This window comes from Patagioenas fasciata, chromosome W (genome assembly GCF_037038585.1).
Source record: "Patagioenas fasciata isolate bPatFas1 chromosome W, bPatFas1.hap1, whole genome shotgun sequence".
Classification (NCBI taxonomy): domain Eukaryota; kingdom Metazoa; phylum Chordata; class Aves; order Columbiformes; family Columbidae; genus Patagioenas; species Patagioenas fasciata.
This window is the reverse complement of record NC_092559.1, coordinates 12,849,859-12,868,472: the sequence shown is the minus strand read 5'-3', so window position 1 is coordinate 12,868,472 and position 18,614 is coordinate 12,849,859.

Here is an 18,614-nt window from a genome sequence, read left to right as displayed (position 1 = left end):
ACCGCCTCCCTGTTACTAAGGACAACGAAGAAGAGCATGCCCAGAAGCTCGCCAAGGATCCTGAGGTCACCCTGAATGCGAGGCAACGCAGGCGCAGATGGGTCCTGGCAAGCAAAGCGGGGACTTTTTGGGCCTGCGCAATTAAGCCTGGATTGTGAAACAAAGGTGGAGATTGGCCTCAAACAATGGGAATGAGGGGGGGTGAAGAAGCATAAAAGATGACTCCCGACTGGACATGGTTAAGATCTTCCCACCAGAGGATCCCGGATCACGACGCAGGACCGGCAGGACTCTACGGGACCGAAGACCAGAGGGACACCTTTGGGACTCGGTGGTGGTAATTAAAATCCTCTTTTTCCCTTTTTTTTCTTTTTTTCTTTCCCTTTTTCTCTACTCTCTCTCTATTGCATGCTACTTTACGGGCAAAATAATAAAGTAACACTGTTTGATTCAATTATAACCCCTTGGCATTTTGGTTACCTCAATTTTGTGCTTCGAGATCAAGGTAAACGAACCATCACAAGTCCATCACCAAATGGATCGTAACAGGGGAAAAGGAGAAAACTGGGCACAACAGAGACAAACCCAAGGGTACCATACCAAAGTGTGAGGGATGGGGTGCTAGCAAGGCCCTTTTGTCTGCCCTCTCATTGGAGGCAGGGGATGGAGGGCCATGTGGTAGCAAAGGCACAAGGGTTATTGATGTTAGAAACCACAGAAGAGCCTGAGAAGGATCAAAAAGGAATTAGGGCTTCTCAGTGCAAAAAGTTGGTGGGATCAGTAGCCTAGCTGAACTGCATCTATATGAATGCACACAGCATGGGCAACAAACAGGAGGAGCTGGAAGTCATCATGCGGCAGAAAAACTACAATGTAGTTGCCATCACAGAAACATGGTGGGATGACTCCCACAGTTGTAGTGCTACATTGGATGGCTATAAACTCTTCAGAAGGGATAGGCAAGGAAGGAGAGGAGGTGGGGTAGCCATGTATGTTAGGGAGTGTTTTGATTGTCTAGAGCTTAATGATGGTGACAATAGGGTTGAGCATTTATGGGTAAGAATCAGGGGGAAGACCAACAAGGCAGATATCCTGGTGGGAGTCTCTTACAGACCACCGAACCAGGATTAAGAAGCAGACAAAATATTCTGCAGGCAGCTGGGGGAAGTCTCGTGATCACTACCCCTTGTTCTCACTGGGGACTTCAACTTACCAGATGTCTGATGGAAATACACAGCAGAGAAGAAACAGTCTAGGAGACTCCTGGAGTGTCCAAATTCCTGATACAGCTGGTCAGTGAGCCAACTGGGGAAGGCACCCCACCTGTTTGCAAACAGAGAAGGATTTGTGGGTGATGTGATGGTCAGAGGTCATCTTGGGCATAGTCACCATGAAATGATTGAGTTTTCTATTCTTGGAGAAGTAAGGAGGGGGATCAGCAGAACTACTACCCTGGAGTTCTGAAGGGCAGACTTTGACCTGTTTAGGAGCCCCTTGGGGGGTTGTTCTTAAAGGTAAAGGAGTCCAGGAAAGCTGGTAGCTCTTCAAGTAGGAAGTCTTAAAGGCATGAGAGCAGGCTGTCCCCATGTGCTGAAAGATGAGCCGATGGGGATGAAGACCAGCCCTGCTGAACAGAGAGCTTCATCTAGAACTCAGGAATAAAAGGAGAATTTCTGACCTTCGGAAGAAGGGACAGGTAACAAGGACGCTGTGAATTTATGCAGGGGGAACATTAGAAGGGCCAAAGCCCAACTAGAGCTGGGCCTGGCTTCTGCTGTAAAAGGGAACAAAAAATGTTTCTATAAATACATTGGCAACAAAAGGAGGGCTAAAGAGAATCTGCGCCCTGTAGTGGACGCATCGGGAAACATAGTGACAGAGGATGAGGGAAAGGCTGAGGTACTTAATGCCTTCTTTGCCTCGGTCTTTAATAGTACAACCAGTTGTGGTCCAGGTGCAAAGCACCCTGAGCCAGAAGACAGTAAGCGGGAGAAGAATGAAGCTCCCTTGGATCCAAGGGGAAATGGTTAGCAACCTGCTACACCACTTAGACACACTCAAGTCTATGGGGCCAGATGGAATCCATCCAAGGGTACTGAGGGAGTTGGCAGAAATGCTCATCGTGCCACTTTCAATTATTTATCTGAAGTCCTGGCTAACCGGGGAGGTCCCAGTTGACTGGAAGTTGACAAATGTGACACCCATCTACAAGAAGGGCCGGAAGGACAATCCAGGGAACTACAGACCTGTCAGTCTAACCTCGGTGCTGGGCGAGGTCATGGAGCAGATGATCTTGAGTAACATCACACGGCACTTACAAGAGAACCATATGATCAGGCCCAGTCAAAACAGGTTTATGAAAGGCAGATCTTGCTTGATCAACCCGATCTTCTTTTTTGACCAGGTGATCTGCTTAGTGGATGAGGGAAAGGCTGTGGATGTTCTGTACCTAGACTTTAGTAAAGCCTTTGACACTGTTTCCAACAGCATTCTCCTTGAGAAACTGCCAGTTCATGGCTTGGATGGGCGTACTCTTTCTGAGTAAAGAACTGTCTGGAGGGCTGGGCCCAAAGAGTTGTGGTGAACAGAGCCAAATCCAGTTGACAGCCACTCACGAGTGGTGTTCCCCAGGGCTCAGTATTGGGGCCAGTTCTGTTGAATCTCTTTATCAATGATCTGGACAAGGGCATTGAGTGCACCCTTAGTAAGTTTGCAGATGACACCAAATTGGGTGGGAGTGTTGATCTGCTTGAGGGTAGGAAGGCTCTACAGAGGGATCTGGACCAGCTGTATTGATGGGCTGAGGCGAATTGTATGAGGTTTAACAAGGCCAAGTGCTGGGTCCTGCATTTGGGTCACAACAGCCCCATGCAACACTACAGGAAGAGTGGCTGGAAAGCTGAACGGCAGAAAGGGACCTGAGGGTGTTGACCCCAGCTATTTTGTGATTCTTTGTTGATCCACAGTTGACTGAACATGAGCCAGCGGTGTGCCCAGGTGGCCAAAAAGACCAACAGCATCCTGGTTTGTATCAGGAACAGTGTGGCCAGCCGGACTGGAGAAGTGATTGTCCCCTGTACTCGGCACTGGTGAGGCTGCACCTTGAATACTGTATTCAGTTTTGGGCCCCTCACTACAAGGAAGACATTGAGGTACTGGAGGTAGTTCAGAAAAGGGTTCAATGAAGCTGGTGAGTGGTCTAGAGAGCAAGTCTTATGAGGAGCAGCTGAGGGAACTGGGGCTGTTGAGTAAAGGAGGCTGAGGGGAGACCTTATTGCTGTCTACAACTGCCTGAAAGGAGGTTGTAGCAAGGTGGGTGTCAGTCTCTTCTCCCAAGTAACAAGTTATGCACGGAAAGGATAAACATACTCGCAATCTTGCGAGAAGTTTTACTCACACACGTGGCTGCAAGGCAAGCGGAGTCTCCATCCTGGGGAGGGGGGGCTCTCGGCGGCAGCATCTTCAGCTCGCGCTCCGAGAGACCGGTGACAATGGGCCGCGTCTCGACGAGAGAGTCCCGTTTTTATACTGGCTGATCAGACCTGACTGTAGGCATTCTAGAAGCTTCTCTGCACCCCCACACCGTGTGTGGGGTGCCCCTGAAGCCTCCAAACATCCCCCACACTGGTCACAGGTGCCCAGCGGCTCACTGGCGCCTTGGCAATCCCTTCTCCTAATGGCCCTGGCCAGGGTGCTCTGGGGCCAAACAAAAGAAGCTGTTAGCCTCAGAGAGAGAGGGAGATGTGCCTACTCCTTCCATGATGAAGGAGGGAGGGGAAGAAAGGGGGGTTTGCATTCTGCCACACTAATGTAGGTTCTTTCTGATTTAGCATGTTTTTTGGGTCACACATGCAAAGTGTTTCATCACAGGGTAAATTTGGGCTGCACCACTTAGATATAAGTGATTCATCACATACAATACTTTTGACAATTGGTTTTGTGGTGTTTTCCCTACTTCTCCCCCCTTTTTGTTTAAAAAAAAGAGAAAAAACAAAAACAAAAAACCAGTTAAGAATCAGATATGTGCACTGGACCTTGACTATGTACTCAAAATCACAAATCAAATTTAGAGGTTCCTCCTTAAAAAGCTCTAAGTAATGTAAAGCTGTGCCAAGTTCTGCTAATTGGGTTGAACCTTCAATAATTTTTACAGAATGATGCCAATTGTTATCTTCATGCCAGACCACTACAGCTTTATGAGACTTCCCAGAACCATCAACAAAAACTGTGCAAGTATGTAGGATCAGACCAGATACAAGTATGGTCTGTGACCTGATGTTAGAGACTTGCAGGTTCTGCAGCAATTTACATTTTACATTTATGCATGCCAAAAGCTGTGCTGTTAAGAAAATCAGCTAGTGCAATTTGCAAGGACATAGATTGCAAATAAAAACATCAAAATTAAATTTCACAACTGGTACATGTATGACAAAAGGATTATGGTCTATTGAGACTTAAATTCATTCCCTGCATTTCTTGATCAGAGTAACAATCAGTATATCAGTCTGTTAGCAATCTCATCATACTGTCCCACAACAACCACAGGTTTTTTCTATGTTGTAGCTATAAACAGACAAATCTGCAAGTCCAATCGAATGCAGTCAACCTGCAAGGTTGTCATAAATTTAGTCCTCAAAGTTTCCAACTCCATTTTAGCTGTCATATTTATTGGATATTGTTTTCCCTCTACCGGATCGAAGTCCTGTTTCAGATCTATCAGTGTAGTATTTGCTTTATCAAAACATTGGCTGTTAATATCAGTGGAAATACAGCATTTGAAATTTCCTTGGAGATTTCTCACTTGCAGCAAGCAGATCTGCACCATCCAAGCAGCTTCTTGTAAGACATGTAACTGAACAGGATTCTCAGAAAACATTATTTGAGCTTACAATTTACTTAACAAGTCTTGATCCAAGAGAGGTATAGGGCTTTCTGGCAACTACAAGAATTCATGTATTAAAACTTTGTTCCAAATTTGGCATTCTATTGGTCTCACAAAACGGCCTTTCTTTCATTCTCTCCCATGACCTCAAAAACTAACACGGTGAATTTACTAAGAAGTCTCTTACAACCAGTTACCACAAAATAAGTCTATTAAAAAAAAAATTTGGTTTAATTTCCCAGCTTCATTAGAACTATGGACCCACTGGCAATGCCTTTAAATTTCAACCCTCAGACTCCTTCATGCAGTATTACAGTTCTCTAGCAGTAACATTACTGGGGGACGGAATAAAACCTCTCGCCCCCATCTGGGATGGCAGGATCTCCAGTCTAGCATGAAAACAAATCAGTTCGAACTCCACATCAAACCAACCTGTCTGCACTCAAATCAGTACCACTCTGACCCAGAGAAGCACTGAGCATTCTGACCTCCCCAAAGCTGACCAGTGTGAAAAGACTGACTTCAGCAAGGAGGTAAAAGGATGAGCTCTCTCCCCAGATGTGCCAAAACCTAGGAGACAAGATAGAAGCAAAAAGAAACATCACCAACAACCCCTGATTCAAAGCCGAGAAGCAACACAGTGCCACAACAAGGATGGATGACAATACTCCAGAGAAAAAAAACAGAGCGGGGGGAGTAAAGCCCCCCTTTCTCCGCTTAGCAGTGGGAAAACGGGTTTTTTCCTTTTTTTTTTCTTTTTTTCTTCTTTCTCTTCTTGCTACAGTTCAGATGTAGCCAAGGCCACGCAGCTGGCGTATTCGCTGGTACGAAGTGGGAGGCTCTGGAAAACTCCTCAGTTACAATGAGCTGAGTTTATCTCGCAACTCAACACAGGCCTGGGATATTTTGCTTTTTTGTTTTCCCATTTCATTCCAACCATAATGCACTTTATACGCAATTCCAAGTAGCTCAGTAATAGTTACATTCCTCAGCCCCATTTACCTTTTGAAATTTACAGATGTCAAAAACCAGCATATTAAACATCAATTCATTATTCCATTTCTCTAGATCCAAATTAGTTCATATTCTAGCAACTTTTAAATACAACCTCATACAATACCAAGGCCACATCCATCATAGCATTTAGTTATTTTCTCTTTTCTTTTCTTTTCTTTTCTTTTCTTTTCTTTTCTTTTCTTCTCTTCTCTTCTCTTCTCTTTTCTTTTCTTTTCTTTTCTTTTCTTTTCTTTTCTTTTCTTTTCTTTTCTTTTCTATGTGAATCAGAATGTAACAATTTAAATTCTTTTCTGGTCTCAAAAATGGCAAATTAACTTACAGTACCATACTTCACCAAATTTTTTCCAAAGTTCTGCAAAACAACATTAATTGCAATACAGCACTGAAACCCTGAATTCCACATTTAAGCCACATTTTAGTACAGTATCATTTCAAGTTTTATTTTTTCAGAATATTTCCTAAGGGGGAACAAGGTGGAATTTTAGCAGTGGAACCGATTCCCATTTTGTAGTTATCTCCCCAAACAAAATTCTTTTGGTACCAAACATATATATACGCAAACTAAAATACTGAGTTCAGATATGAAAACCAAATACCAAGTTCAAATATGCAGATGGATCACAGTTATACTTACTGAAGACAATATCTCGATTTTAGCATTGCACCTTTGAACTGCTTACTGCTCAGCCAGGTAGCGGTGCCGCTGGGTCTCCCTGACAAAACAGGTCAGTGCGCGCTGGAGCCCCATCGGCACCGGCCCCCCCCGCCACTGCAGCAAGCTGGATCGGGCAAGGCTTTTAATAGCGTCTCATCTGGGGTGCTACAACTGTTATCCCAAAACCAGGGTTCTTTACTTGGTGTGGACACACAAGAGTCAAATTTAGTACATAGTGATGAAACACAGCCCATCACAGAGTTGTGCAAGTCTGAATGCCGGAATAAAGCTAGCATGCTAGAAAGAGAAATAACAGCTACTACACACAAAATTTTACCATCACATTCACGCAGTAAAGAACTAAATTACTCATGATCTTCTGTATTATCACAAAATGCACATTTTGAGTCCATGGATTCTCATGATTTAACAGTCTGTGAAATCACTGCACCACACAACAAAGAGCTACTAAAACTGCAACATGCTTAAACAGATACCCACAAAGAAGGTTAATGAAGAAAGCATCTTGCAGACTTCAGCAAGTTTACTGTGACCTGTGTGTTATCAGTTAACTCTCTCTCAGTTTGTTGAAGTTCAAACCGCCCTGCCTGTAAAACTGAAATGATTCAATGATCTTTGTAGAGTTTTATTTTTCTCCTGCTCTTCTCGCTTTAGAAACAACGAAGTGTTATACTTCAAGGTTCTATTCTCCGGACACTTTTCCCAATCATTAAACTTACACAGCAGCCACCATTAATTACAATATTTCACAAGATTTTCGTTCCTCATATTTCAAGTGCTTTCCTATGTTTTAAAACACCTCCCAATACAGATTTCTTAACAACACGACTGAAAACAGTCGTTTCCGACCCCATCTCCTAAGTAAAAACCATGAGAAGAGGGAGGGAGGGGGGGAAAGCACAGGGCTGCTTGCAGCGCAAGTGGGAAAAGTGGGGAGAAGGTTTTACGGCACACTTATACCACAAAGAAACAATTCTGACAACAACCAGTAAAACTCACGTTCCTGACAAGCTGCTTGATTTTCAGAGAGGCAATACACAGAAACACATAATATGTACTGTAAAACTCGCAGATAACATGTTGATAGCAAACATTAGCATCCTCTACTGCTAATTACAACACCATTTCTTCCTTAGCTTCTAAGTTTTGAACCTGCTTATTGATGACCTCTTGAAGACGGTCAATAAATTGCATGTAATTCTCGTTGGGACCCTGATTAATAGTTGCAAATGATTTGGCTGCTTTGTCAGTTTCAGGCACCTTTATCATAGCTTGATATGTGAGGTCTCTTGACTGCCTCAGGATTTCAGAAACTTATTGTGCCTGTAGTTGCGGTATGCCAATTAGTGTCTCTTCCAAGAGTTGGGGGGTACCTGCCCCTTTCAATGAATCCCCATCGTTCTGTCTGAAATGATCTATTGCTGTTACGTTGCATAGGTCTAATTTTGCTTTGAGTCTTTCATGGTTTTTATCTGATCTTGGGGCAACTCGTACACATACTCCTTTTAACTTTTCAAGAATATGCTGCAAACCCTCATCTTCATCCATGTCATCAGATAACGTGGACTTGAACAGTGCTGGAGAATCATTAGTAACAGGGGGGTTTGGCCTTTTTCTTTTTTTTTTTTTTTCAAATCTAGTCCAGGGAAGCCACCCCCCTCCCCTGTCTCTGCATGTTCCCATTGCTCTTTTAATCCTCTCAAAGTCTCTAGCAACAAGTGCCATGTTGTTAACAGTTCAGTTGTTTCTTTGCATCTTTCACTAGTGCTTTGCCCCATAGTAACACAGTCCTTCCTTCGTAAAGTCAATTCCAGAGGGCTAATACCCTGCTTCTTCAGAAGCAACTTCCATGTAGATAATATAATACCCTCTTCTTTAGATAAGTTCCACCCCCCTGTTCCCGGTAGCTCACCAACTCTTGGCGTGGTGTCTTTTCAAGGATCCGGATCTTCGGCAGCTCCCCCCTGCTGCTCTATCAGCTGTACCGGGCTCCGTCTCCACAGCTTGTCTTCGGCTACCACAGCTTCACCGCTGTCTCTTCTTCATGCGAGATCCTTCTTCATACAGGATCAGGTCGGGGTCACCGTATGTCGTGGTTGAGACGGACAAACAACATAGACCAAGTTCTTCCAGGATGAAAGTAGTAGATGCCATTTAATGCCACAGGAAATCAAGTGTGATCACAGTCAGTTATAGCCATCATAATATATGTAATATGCTGCGTATTTGTTGTCTCATCTCTCAGCAGCCATTCTGGTGTCTAGGATGAAATGAAGAGACAGAAGAACTACTTGGCCCTCCATCCTCCAGAGTACCCAACCTGGTATGGTTTGCACAGAAAGATGTAAACCTGTTTTCTTCAGACTGCTCACATTCTTTGCATCTCACCAGCAGCAAGAAGGAAGCAGCACAGTTGTTCAGTAAGTTCAGTGTGCTGCATGTTAATTGACTTGATATAATAATAGACTCATCATAGAATGGTATGTGTGGCGATGAAGAACGACGCACACGTGGACGCAGATAAAGACGTGCACACACAGGCAGAGGTCATGTTCAGCAGGGAACAAAGAGCAAGGCAGAGCTAAGCTGAGTCAAGCTGAGGCTCTTTTTATTAACCATTCTCAATTTATAGATTTACAGATAGGGACCTGGACTAAGACGTTAGACAGGATGTTTTTTCAATAATTGTTATTCCAAACACGCCACACTCATGTTGTGACTGTGTTCAGTCACATTCCCACTCATTCACAGCCCAGGCCTGTGTCGAGGGTTAAGATTGCGGGGTGACAATCAAACCCTGGCAGATGTATTGTTAACCTCCTCTCCCCCCCACTTCCCCCTTTTGCCCCTCCCTCTCCCCCCTTCCCACTCAGGACAGGCGATCGGTAGGGAAAGAAGGACAGAGAGAAGAGAGTTGGAAAAGTTAAAGATGTTTTACTAATGCTACTAATAAGAATAGAGAAAATAATACAAAATATACAAAACCAATCTTGTAAGTCTCAGCAACTGCAGAGCCAGCACCCAAAGTCCTGGATTAGACTCTGTAGCCAACCGGAGCTGGATTCAGTCTGTCACCAGGCCTCAGTTCGCAGGGACGACCAGCAAGGTCCTCTCCTAATGTCAGCCATGAGGAAAAAAGGGAAAAAGGGCATAAGGATGAGATCCTCGTGATCTCCCACTTTTATATGAAGTATTCACGTGAATGGAATGTTATACACCGTTGGTCAGTCTCTCGGTCATCAGTTTCTTGTTGCCCCTCTCGTGAGATGTCCATCTGTGCTTATCAATAAGTTTGCATTCCATTGCTAGGTTTAACCAAAACATGTGTTGGGTTCTCCAGGAAAATGCAGCTAACATGAAGGCTTTAGCTGACAGGCAAATTCACTAAAAGAGAAACTTGTTTTTAACAAAACCAGGACATTCCACCCCTTATAATATGACATTCACTGAATACTTATCAATACAATCTATCAATACAATCTAATTAATCACTACTACTATATATATATATACATATGTACATATATACACAGGAGTAATTAATCAGTGGACCATCCTTTGAAAAGTTCATTAAGTTCATTTTGTCACAACAGTCTCCCAGGGCAGGAAAAATGGTACAAGTGCATCTCATGAACACTGTGGGTTAAGGACACCACTTCGAAGAAGGTGTCGGGCGCCACTCGAAGAAGCTAGCTCTAGTTTCATCACCATTGTCTTGATCTGTAAGACACTTATTAAACATTGTTAGTGCGGCAATTCACATCATACAGTTCAGCATTGCATATTTTCACCTAAAATCAAATCCCCTTGAGGTACACACCGAACTTCTCCATCCTTAAGCATCACCCACCAGGTGCTGCCAGGTCCCTGGGCAAAAACAATCCCACGAATAGGTTTGCCTTTGCCTGAGGCAGGAGTAACCCAGACTGCCTTTCCTAAGATATTTTTCATGTGTACTACAGGGACTTTATCTCCTTCTACAGTCCGTAGAATTTCTGATTGGGCAGGCCCGGCTCGATTGGTTGATCCCCTAGTGTTGACCAACCAAGTGGCTTTTGCTAAATGTGAATCCCAGTTTTTAAAGGTTCCACCACCAAGTGCCTTTAGTGTAGTTTTTAACAAACCATTGTACCTTTCAATTTTCCCAGAGGCTGGTGCATGATATGGAATATGATATACCCACTCAATACCATGTTCTTTGGCCCAATTGTCTATAGTACTGTTTTTGAAATGAGTACCATTGTCTGATTCAATTCTTTCTGGCGTACCGTGCCGCCAAAGGACTTGCTTCTCAAGGCCCAAGATAGTATTTTGGGCTGTAGCATGAGGTACGGCATATGTTTCCAACCATCCAGTGGTTGCTTCCACCATTGTAAGTACATAACGCTTACCTTGACGTGTTTGTGGAAGTGTCATATAATCAATCTGCCAAGCTTCTCCATACTTATACTTTAACCATCGCCCCCCATACCATACAGGTTTTAACCGTTTTGCTTGTTTGATTTCGGCGCAAGTTTCACATTCATGAATAACCTGTGAAATAGTGTCCATAGTTAAATCCACCCCTCGATCACGAGCCCATTTGTATGTTGCATCTCTACCTTGATGCCCTGAAGCATCATGGGCCCATCGAGCTAGGAAAAGTTCACCTTTATGTTGCCAGTCCAAGTCCACCTCAGCTACATTAATCTTAGCAGCTTGATCCGCTTGTTGGTTGTTTAGATGTTCCTCGGTGGCTCGACTTTTAGGCACATGAGCATCTACATGACGAACTTTCACAGGCAGCCTCTCTAGCCGAGCAGCAATGTCTTGCCACAGTGTGGCAGCCCAAATGGGTTTACCTCTGCGCTGCCAGTTGCTTTTCTTCCATTGCTGTAGCCACCCCCACAAGGCATTTGCTACCATCCATGAGTCAGTATAGAGATAAAGTATTGGCCACTTCTCTCGTTCAGCAATGTCCAAAGCCAGCTGGATGGCTTTCACTTCTGCAAACTGACTGGATTCACCTTGTCCTTCAGTGGCTTCTGTAACTTGTCGTGTGGGACTCCACACAGCAGCTTTCCACCTTCGATGTTTTCCTACAAGACGACAGGATCCATCTGTGAACAGTGCATACTGCTTATCAGTCTCTGAAAGCGCATTATATGGTGGTGCTTCTTCAGCACGTTTTACTTCATCCTCATCTGGAGACATCCCAAAGTCTTTGCTTTCTGGCCAGTCTGTAATCACTTCTAATATACCTGGACGGTTGGGACTTCCAATTCGAGCTCGTTGCGTGATCAGTGCAATCCATTTACTCCATGTAACTTCGGTTGCATGATGTGGAGAGGGAACCGTCCCTTTGAACATCCAGCTCAGCACCGGCAGTCGAGGTGCCAGGAGGAGCTGTGCTTCAGTGCCGATCACTTCTGAAGCAGCTCAAACTCCTTCAGATGCTGCTAGTATCTCCTTTTCAGTTGGAGTATAGTTGGCCTCAGATCCTTTGTATCCTCGACTCCAAAAACCTAAGGGTCGACCTCGGGTTTCTCCCGGTGCTTTCTGCCAGAGGCTCCAGGTAAGTCCAGTATCTCCGGCTGCGGTGTAGAGCACATTTTTAACATCTAGTCCAGTTCGGAGTGGTCCAAGGGCCACCGCATGAGTTATCTCACACTTAATTTGTTCAAAGGCTTGTCGTTGTTCAGGGCCCCACTCAAATTGGTTCTTTTTACAAGTCACTCGATAGAGAGGGCTCACAATGTGGCTGTAGTCAGGAATATGCATTCTCCAAAAACCTACAACGCCCAAGAAAGTCTGTGTCTCCTTTTTATTAGTAAGTGGAGACATTGCTGCAATTTTGTTGATCACATCCATTGGGATCTGACGACGGCCATCTTGCCATTTTATTCCTAAAAACTGGATCTCTCGTGCAGGTCCCTTGACCTTGCTCCGTTTTATGGCAAAACCAGCATCCAAAAGAATATGAATTATTCTCTCACCTTTCTCGAAGACTTCTTTCGCTGTGTCGCCCCATACGATGATGTCATCAATATATTGCAAGTGTTCTGGAGCTTCACCTTGCTCCAGCGTGGTCTGGATCAGTCCATGGCAGATGGTAGGACTGTGTTTCCACCCCTGGTGCAAGCGATTCCATGTATACTGGATGCCCCTCCAAGTGAAAGCAAACTGCGGCCTGCACTCTGCTGCTACAGGAATAGAGAAAAATGCATTAGCAATGTCAATTGTAGCATACCACTTGGCTGCCTTTGACTCCAGTTCAAATTGCAGTTCTAGCATGTCAGGCACAGCAGCACTCAGTGGTGGTGTAACTTCATTCAGGTCACGACAGTCTACAGTTAGTCTCCACTCGTCACTAGACTTACGCACTGGCCAGATTGGGCTGTTAAAAGGTGAGCGAGTCTTACTGATCACACCCTGGCTTTCCAATTGACGGATCAGCTACTGGATAGGAGTCAAAGAGTCTCGATTGGTGCGATATTGTCGGCGATGCACCGTTGTGGTAGCAATTGGCACCTGCTGATCGTCAACCCTCAGCAGTCCTACAACAGAAGGGTCATCTGAAAGACCAGGCAAATCAGACAGCTGTTCAATTTTCTCAGTGTCCACAGCTGCTATACCAAATGCCCACCTATACCCTTTTGGGTCCTTAAAATACCCTCTCCTGAGGTAGTCTATACCAAGGATGCACGGAGCATCTGGACCAGTCACAATGGGATGCTTTTGCCAGTTTTTTCCAGTTAGGCTCATTTCAGCCTCTACAACAGTCAGCTCCCGGGATCCCCCAGTCACTCCAACAATATTGATGGATTGCGTTCCTTTATAATTAGAAGGAATTATTGTGCACTGAGCACCAGTGTCCACTAAAGCTTTGTACTCCTGGGGTTGTGTTGTACCAGGCCATAGTATTTGTACAGTCCAATAAACTCTGTTATCCCTTTCCTCCACCTGGCTGGAGGCAGGACACCTCTAATTCCTGTTTTGCACAGTCTCTGGGTGTGAATTAGAGGTTCCTTCAAGAGCATCAGAATCTCTTCTGCTCCTTTTGTAAACTGGAGCAGCCACCTTCCAGGACAGCCTGACAACATTTACACATCACACATCCTTGGGGCCGGTGTTCCGGCCCAAGATACCATTCTCATGAGCCTGGACTATCACTCCTTATAATAATGAAAAACATACTTCTGTATAACCTTACCAAGGTCCTTTATATTTTGACTAATTGCTGTGATTTAATCATGTTAGTATTATTTCTTCTTTGACCATCTCGATGGTCATGTTAGTATTTATCTTCCTTTATCATCCAAGTGGTTGGAACCTCACATCCTGCTGTTCCCACTGTATGGTTTGGAAGGGACCTTAAAGATCATCTAGTTCCAACCACCCTGCCATGGGCAAGAACACCTTCCACTAGATCAGGATGCTCAAAGCCCCAGACAACCTGCCCTTGAACACTTCCAGGGATGGGGCATCTGGAACTTCTCTGGACAACCTGTTCCAGTGCCTCATCGCTCTCATGGTGAAGAATTTCTTCCTTATAGTTAATCTAAATCTACCCTCTTTCAGTTTAAAGCCATTACCCCTTTTTCCTATCACTACATGCCCTTGTAGAAAGTCCCTCTCTAGCTTTCTTGTAGGCCCCCTTTAGGTACTGGAAAGCTGCTATAAGGTCTCCCCGGAGCCTTCTCTTCTCCAGGCTGAACAACCTCAACTCTCTCAGTCTTTCTTCATAGGAGAGGTGCTCCAGCCCTCTGATCATCTTCGTGGACCTCCTCTGGACTTGCTCCAAGAGGTCTATGTCCCTCTTATGTTGGGGGTCCCAGAGCTGAATGCTGAACTCCAGGTGGAGTCTCACAAGAGCAGAGGGGGAGAATCACCTCCCTCAACCTACCGCCTAGCCTCCTTGCCATTCTTGCACAATTTCCATACATTCCACCCCCTTGCTCAGGGGACAGCTTCTGCTAGGACCAGCAAAGCCAGAGTTGTTCATTTGGGTTTGTGAGGTGTAGCACAGAGCAATTTACAGGGGCATACAATAAACACATATAGAAAAAGAAAAAAACATATTTCTACAATAATGTTTTAAATTAGGTGTCCCATTCACTTTGTCAAGGAATTAGTCATTCAGCCAGGCATTATCAGTAGATTGTTTCACTTGCTGCATTAATCCCAAAGATGTGAGATGTCTTCTTCCATGTTGACTAGTTCATCATTATGTTGAAGCACCACATGCCTTCAAAATAAGCAGCATTTGCAGCCACTACCTACTTAGAGGAAACCACAAGAAGAAACATTAATGTTAAAATCCCTTAGCATGGCACAATTCTGTAATACAGCTACAAGGGTTGTCATGCTAGTGAAACACATTGTTAAGAGATCTGCAACCGTTAATTTCTCCTAAATATTAAAGGTAAATGATTAGGCTACAGTAGAGGCTGAACAGATCTAAGTTTACCAGGATAAATCTAAGTTAATCAATAGGAGTGTTGTCACCTTCCAGTAATACATATGCTGTTGCTCCAGCTCCTTTAGTTTAACAACCTGGGTTTAACAACCTGGTGTGGGGTAATTGCCCATGCAGACTGAAAAGTCGTGGCCTGCACGTTTTCAGATTGGACTTCACTTTGATATTGGGTCTGTGACACCAAGAACATTGTTCCAATGCTGTCTCCTCTAGATAAAACACGTGTTCACTGAAGATACCTGAAATACAAGAACTCGAGAATCTGATATTAGCAGAGGATGTAACATAAGAAGAGAAGTCAACGTGCAAAACCATACAGTATTCTCTGGAATTATATAAATTTTTGCATCTAGATCAATAGGTTGCAGTCCCACTTCACAATCCATTGATGTGAATAATTCCATTTTCTCTGTAGTTAGCCCTGACACTGTGTCCACAGAAGTGTATACATATTGCCACCCCCTAGAGGGGAGTAGGGGGCTGATATAATCGACCTGACAGGTATTCAAGGCCCATTGACCACGTTTTATCTTTCCCCATGGCCTATATAATGCCCTTAAATTAACTTTGTACAAGTGGCACAATGATGTGAGCATGTTTTACAAGTATATAATAGCAAAGCGGGTTGATTATGAGCAATGTCCCATGCCTGTGCAGCATAAGCTGATCCATGTCCACAAGCTATATGCATACTTAGAGCTTGAGCATGAAGTTCAGCAGAGGTCATATTATCTGCTTCCTTACTGTTTTGCGGCTCAAGTGAATCAACTTTATTGTGCTCTTCTATTAATCCTTCACAAGGGGAATCCTCCTCCACAGATGATTTAGGGATAAAAGTTCTCCAATGCCCTAAAAATCCTAAAAAGGCATGTAATTGTTTTACTGCAGCTGGTACAGAAAACTGCTGGACTGTGTGATATACCTTATCTGGTATTTCTCGAAGCTGCCTATGCCAAACTATTTCTAAAAATAGTACAGTAGCACTAGGGTCCTGTGTTTTAGTCAGATTAATTGCCCAGCCTTGGTCCTGTAAATACACCTTCAAAAATTCAGCAGCTGCTTCAGTTTCTTGTTGTGACACTGCCATAATCAACAGATCATCAATATAATGGCAATCAGTAATGGTACCCAACCATAATGCTATATTAGCTACTATGATTTGATGGCAAACGGAGGGACTGTATTTGTATCTCTGAGACAACACTCGGCAAGTGTATTGCTTTTGTTGCCAGGTAAAGGCAAACTGGTCTTGCATTGAGGTGACAGGCGGGGTGGGGGGTGGGTGCAGTGTTGGCAGTGGGACTAGGGCTGGTTGATTTTTTTGCATAAACATTAACTTTTGCAAGCGGCAAAACATTTCTGATGGTGTGATCCCACCTATTTCTAATCATGGGATACCAGCTTGTACAAAATCATTCCATATTTGTGTCCGCCTCACCCGTGCTGTAACTCCTTTCAGTTTTGCTGGCTTTCCTTTATTCACCACCCAAACAGAGGGTCCTGAAATTACAGCCCCAATTCCCCTCAAGGCATTTACTAGAGTGCCTGCATTGCCCGTAGCATTTGTCACTGTTGGCAGAATCACGGGTATTAGTGAGGCAGGCGGTCCTCTAAGAAGTTGCATTTTAATACTTCTTGTCACTGCTACCCTGTCCAGATCGGATCCCATAATCAATGCAGATGCCACCCCCATCCACCACACTAAATTAATACCATCCTCCATTGTGCACCAGTTTCCACAGGACAACACACATTCAACAGGTTCAACATATGCTGTTAAAACTGCAGCACACAAACACTGACATAGCGTAGGTGCAATAATATCTTGCCCGTCAGGACCTCTGACATTTTGCAGTTGAGCATATCCTCGTATCAGATCATCATTGGCTATAGGGCTTAATAAAACTTTTTCATCTGCTAATAAATGGATAGACGCATCTCCACTCTCCCAAGCTGGCAAAATCCGTGCCAGTATTCCTTCCCCACTCTTCTGCTTCTCGGAGAGTGAGTACACGTGATCTGCCCCTCCTCATCTGCTTGTTCCCGCTGCCACATCATTTGTATGGGGGGCTGTGCTCCCACCACCTCCCTGCCATTTAAGTCAGGATCAAATTAAAACTCAATATTGGAGACTGAGGATTCACTCCAAATATTTCCATCCCATTCCTCGGGATTCCAAGATCATTTTGTGGTGAGAGATGGACAGATCTTGACAAAGCCACTCAGAGACTGAAAGGGCCTGTAAAAGCCCGAAAAAATCTGATGGGGATTTACAGAGCCCAGCAGAGCCCGAAAGAGCCTGACAAAGCCCAACAGAGCCTGACAAAGCCCAACAGAGCCTGACAGATAGCAACAGAGACCGACAGAGCCCCAAAGGGGCTTACAGAGCCTCACAGGTCCTGACAGAAGCCTTCAAAGCCCGACAGAGACCGACAAAGCCCAACATGGATCAAAAAAGCCCAACAAAGCCTGATGTAGCCTGACAGATAATGACAGAGCCCAACAAAGCCAGAGAAAACCCAAAAGATCCCAACAAATTCTGAAAGAACTCGACAGGGCCTGAGAGAGCATGACAGGGCCCAACAAAGACCAACAGAGCTTATAGGGCCTGACAGATCCTGACAGACCCCGACAGACCCTGACATAGCCTACCAGAAACTTACAGAGTGTGCAAGAGCCACACAGAGCCCAAATAAACACGAAACGGAACTTGAAAGAGCCAAACAGAGCCTGACAGGAATTGACAGATCCCAACTAAGCCCTACAGTGCCCGACAGAGGTCAAAAGAACCAACAGAGACAGATAAAGCATAACAGACCAGGAAAGAGCATGACAGGACCTGACAGATCCTGACAGAAACCGACAGAGTCCAACAGAACTCGACAAAGCTTGACAGAGCCCTCCAGGACCTGACAGACAAAGACAGGGCCTGCCAGAGCCCAACAAAGCTCAACAGGGTTTGACAAATCCTGACAGCACCTGATAGATAACGATAGAGCCCGGCAGGACCTGACAGAGGCTGACGAAGTGCAAGAGAGATTAAAGAGCTCAACAAAGCATTACAGAGCCCCACTGAACCTAACACATCTTGACAGAGCATTACAGATCCCGACAGAATCTGACAGAGACCAACAGGGCCCAACAAAGCTTGAAAGAGCCCAAAACCACCCAATGTAGTCTGACAGAGATCAAGAATACCTAACAGTGCCTGACAAATCCCGACAGAGTCCTAGAAATCCTGACATGGCCTGACAGAGCCTGAATAAGGGCTAAAAAGCCTAACAAAGCCTAACAGACCCCGACAGGGATTGAAAGAGCCTGACAAAGCCCTACAGAACCCCACAGAGTCTGACAAGGCCTGACAGGGCTCTACAGAGTCTGAAAGTGCCTGATCAAGCAAAAAAAGCCCAAAAAAGCTTGACAGAGCCTGACAGAGCTTGACAGAGCCCAAGAGAGACCGACAGATCTCGACAAAGTCACACAGAGACCGACAGGGCCTGAAAGAGCCTGACAAAACCTGAGAGGGATTGACAGAGCCCTATAGACCCTGACATCGCTTGACAGAAACTGAAAAAAACAAA